The following is a 4,867-nucleotide window of genomic DNA, read 5'->3' as shown; positions in this document are numbered from 1 at the left end:
CCTCGATGCTACGTGAGGCAAGCCCTGTGCGCGATCCAAAACCGGGTAACATTTTTTTTTGAACTCCCAAAATTTCATTCTTTTTTGCCTTACGAGGCCTATCATGATCTCTTTTTATAAAGAAAATTCTCAAATCGGATTGTTTCGGCTACCCTACCTCGAATCTGGCTAGCTAGGCGTAACGCCTCGAGTCGGCTCAGCAATACGTGAACTGAAACTTGTGCGTGATCCAAAAGCGGGTAACTTGTTTTTTTTTTTTTTTTTGTAATGCCCAAAATTTAGCACTTTTCGCTGTGCAAGTCGATTCTATAAGTTTGTTCGCCAGGTCAGCCCGCCCAAGTCGCATCAATGGGCTAACTCACCGAGTCACCTCACGAAGTTGACTCTTTAAGTGCGCTCACCAAGTCAGCTCACCAAGTCAACTCACCATCTCGCCTCGATAAGTTGGCTTGCCGAGTTACCCCACCAAGTCGTCGTGTCTTTAAGCCCGCTCACCGTGTCAGCTTGTCAGGTCGGCTCACCAAGTCGACTAATCAAGTAGGCCCACCAAGTCGCCTCAAGGATAGCTCCTCACCATGAGTCGCCTCACCATGTTGACTCAATGAGTCGCCTCACCATGTTGACTCTTTGAGCTCGCTCGCCAGGTCACCTCACCAAGTCGACTCGAGTACGTTGCCAAGTCGACTCTTTAAGTTCGCTCGCCAGGTCGACTCGCCAAGTCAGCTCACCATGTCATCTCAACAAACCAACTCGCCGAGTTGCCTCACCACGTCGGCTCTCTAATATCGCTCGCCAAGTCACCCCACCAACTCGCCCCGTTAGGCCCACTCACCACATCGCCCCGTTAGGCCCACTCTCACCAAGTGGACTCTTTAAGTCTGCTCATAAAGTCGAGCCACCAAGTACTCTCACCAAGACGACTCTTTAATTCCTTTCCTCGAGTCACCCCACCAAGTAGTCTCACCAAGTCAACTCTTTAGGTCCGTTCATAGAGTCACCCCACCAAGTCGACCCTTCAAGTGGGTTCATCAAGTCACCCCACCAAGTCGACTCTTTGAGTTCATTCATCAAGTCACCCTGCCAAGTCAGCCTACAAATTACTCTCACCGAGTCGACTCTTTAAGTTTGTTCATCAAGTCACCCCGCCAAGTCGGCCCACCAAGTGGACTCTTTAAGTTCGTTCATGAAGTCACTCTGCCAAGTCGGCCCACCAGGTCGACTCTTTAAGTTCGTTCATCAAGTCACCCCACCAGGTCAGCCCACCAACTACTCTCACCAAGTTGACTCTTTAAGTTTGCTCACCAAGTCACCCCGCCAGGTCGGCCCACCAAGTACTCTCACCAGGTCGACTCTTTAGGTTTGTTCATCAGGTCACCCCACCGAGTACTCTCACCAAGTCGACTCTTTAAGTTCGTTCATCAAGTCGCCCCGCCAGGTCAGCCCACCAAGTACTCTCACCAAGTTGACCCTTTAAGTTCGGTCATCAACTCACCCCGCCAGGTCGGCCCACCACGTACTCTTACAAAGTGGACTCTTTAGGTTCGTTCATCAATTCACCTCGCCAGCTCGGCCCACCAAGTTCTCTCACCAGGTCGACTCTTTAAGTTCATTCATCAAGTCACCCCGCCAGTTTGACCCACCAAGTACTCTCACAAAGTCGACTCTCTAAGTTCGTTCATCAAGTCACCCTGCCAGGTCAGCCCACCAAGTACTCTCACCAAGTCACCCCGCTAGTTCGACCCACCAAGTTGACTCTCTAAGTCTGTTCATCAAGTCACCCCACCAGGTCGGCCCACCAAGTCGAATCTTTAAGTCCGTTCATCAAGTCACGTGACCAGGTTAGCCCACCGAGTACTCTCGCCAAGTCGACTCTTTAAGTTTGTTCATCAAGTCACCCGGCCAGGTCGACCCACCAAGTCACCAAGTACTCTCACCAAGTCGACTCTCTAAGTCCGTTCATCAAGTCACCTCGCCAGGTCGGCCCACCAAGTCGAATCTTTAAGTCCGTTCATCAAGTCACCCCACCAAGTACTCTAACCAAGTCGATTCTTCGAGTGCGTTCATCAAGTCACCCGACCAACTACTCTCACCAAGTCGACTCTTTAACTATGTTCATCAAGTCACCCCACCAAGCACTCTCACCACGTCAACTCTTTAGGTCCGTTCATAAAGTCACCCCACCAGGTCGACCCTTCAAGTGCGTTCATGAAGTCACCCCACCAAGTACTCTCACCAATTTGACTCTTTAAGTCTTTTCATCAAGTCACCACACCAAGTACTCTCACCAAGTCACCTCTTTAGGACCGTTCATTAAGTCACCTCGCCAAGTTGACCCTTGAAGTCCGTTCATCAAATCAAACCCCACCAAGTACTCCCACCAAGTCGACTCTTTAAGTCAGTTCACGAAGTCACCCAACCAGGTCGGCCCACCAAGGACTCTCACCAAGTCGACTCTCTAAGTCTGTTCATCAGGTCACCCCACCGAGTACTCTCACCAAGTCAACTCTTTAGGTCCGTTCATCAAGTCACACCGCAAAGTCGACCCTCTAAGTTCGTTCATCGAGTCACCCCGCCAAGTCGACTCTTTAAGTCCTTTCATCAAGTCACCCTGCCAAGCCGACTCTCTAAGTGCGTTCATCAAGTCACCAGAACAACTACTCTCACCAAGTCGACTCTATAAGTCCGTTCATCAAGTCGGCCCACCAAGTACTCCCACCAAGTCGACTTTTTAAGTCCGTTCATCAGTTCACCCCGCCAAGTACTCTCACCAAGTCAACTCTTTAGGTCCGTTCATCGAGTCACCCCGCCAAGTGGACCCTTTAAGTCTGTTCATCAAGTTGCCCCGCCGAGTTGCTTCTCTAAGCCCACTCACCATGTCAGCTCACCAAGTCGGTTGTTCAAGTACGTTGCCAAGTCAACTCTTTAAGTTCGCTCACCAGGTCAGCCTGCCCAAGTCGCCTCTTTAAGTTCGTTCGCCAGGTCGGCTCGCCCAAGTCGCATCAGTGGGCTAACTCGCCGAGTCACCTCACGAAGTTGACTCTTTAAGTGCGCTCACCAAGTCAGCTCACCAAGTCGACTCACCATCTCGCCTCGATAAGTTGGCTTGCCGAGTTACCCCACCAAGTCGTCGCCTCTTTAAGCCCGCTCACCGTGTCAGCTTGTCAGGTCGGCTCACCAAGTTGACTAATCAAGTAGGCCCACCAAGTCACCTCAAGGATAGCTCCTCACCATGAGTCGCCTCACCATGTTGACTCTTTGAGCCCGCTCGCCAGGTCGCCTCACCAAGTCGACTCGAGTACGTTGCCAAGTTGACTCTTTAATTTCGCTCGCCAGGTCGACTCGCCAAGTCAGCTCACCATGTCATCTCAACGAACCAACTCGCCGAGTCGCCTCACCACGTTGGCTCTCTAATCCTGCTCGCCAAGTCGCCCCACCAACTCGCCCCGTTAGGCCCACTCACCACATCGCCCCATTAGGCCCACTCTCACCAAGTGGACTCTTTAAGTCTGCTCATAAAGTCGAGCCACCAAGTACTCTCACCAAGTCGACTCTTTAAGTCCTTTCATCGAGTCACCCCACCAAGTACTCTCACCAAGTTAACTCTTTAGGTCCATTCATAGAGTCACTCCACCAAGTCGACCCTTCAAGTGGGTTCATCAAGTCACCCCACCAAGTCGACTCTTTAAGTTCATTCATCAAGTCACCCCGCCAGGTCAGCCCACAAATTACTCTCACCGAGTCGACTCTTTAAGTTCGTTCATCAAGTCACCCCGCCAGGTCGGCCCACCAAGTGGACTCTTTAAGTTCGTTCATGAAGTCACTCTGCCAAGTTGGCCCACCAGGTCGACTCTTTAAGTTCGTTCATCAAGTCACCCCGCCAGGTCAGCCCACCAACTACTCTCACCAAGTCGACTCTTTAAGTTTGCTCACCAAGTCACCCTGCCAGGTCGGCCCACCAAGTACTCTCACTAGGTCGACTCTTTAGGTTTGTTCATCAGGTCACCCCACCGAGCACTCTCACCAAGTTGACTCTTTAAGTTCATTCATCAAGTCGCCCCACCAGGTCGACCCACCAAGTACTCTCACTAAGTCGACCCTTTAAGTTTGGTCATCAACTCACCCCGCCAAGTCGGCCCACCAAGTACTCTCACAAAGTCGACTCTTTAGGTTCATTCATCAATTCACCCCGCCAGCTCGGCCCACCAAGTTCTCTCACCAGGTCGACTCTTTAAGTTCGTTCATCAAGTCACCCCGCCAGTTCGACCCACCAAGTACTCTCACAAAGTCGACTCTCTAAGTTCGTTCATCAAGTCACCCTGCCAGGTCAGCCCACCAAGTACTCTCACCAAGTCACCCCACTAGTTCGACCCACCAAGTTGACTCTCTAAGTCTGTTCATCAAGTCAGCCCGCCAGGTCGGCCCACCAAGTCGAATCTTTAAGTTCGTTCATCAAGTCACGTGACCAGGTTAACCCACCGAGTACTCTCGCCAAGTCGACTCTTTAAGTTTGTTCATCAAGTCACCCGGCCAGGTCGGCCCACCAAGTCACCAAGTACTCTCACCAAGTCGACTCTCTAAGTCCGTTCATCAAGTCACCCCGCCAGGTCGGCCCACCAAGTTGAATCTTTAAGTCCGTTCATCAAGTCACCCCACCAAGTACTCTAACCAAGTCGATTCTTTGAGTGCGTTCATCAAGTCACCCGACAAACTACTCTCACCAAGTCGACTCTTTAACTATGTTCATCAAGTCACCCCACCAAGCAATCTCACCACGTCAACACTTTAGGTCCGTTCATAAAGTCACCCCACCAGGTTGACCCTTCAAGTGCGTTCATCAAGTCACCCCACCAAGTACTCTCACCAATTC

The sequence above is a fragment of the Cupressus sempervirens genome, chromosome 2, assembly GCF_028749045.1.
Source record: "Cupressus sempervirens isolate cs-2001-9-10 chromosome 2, ASM2874904v1, whole genome shotgun sequence".
In the NCBI taxonomy this organism is placed as follows: domain Eukaryota; kingdom Viridiplantae; phylum Streptophyta; class Pinopsida; order Cupressales; family Cupressaceae; genus Cupressus; species Cupressus sempervirens.
Note: the sequence above shows the minus strand (reverse complement) of the source record.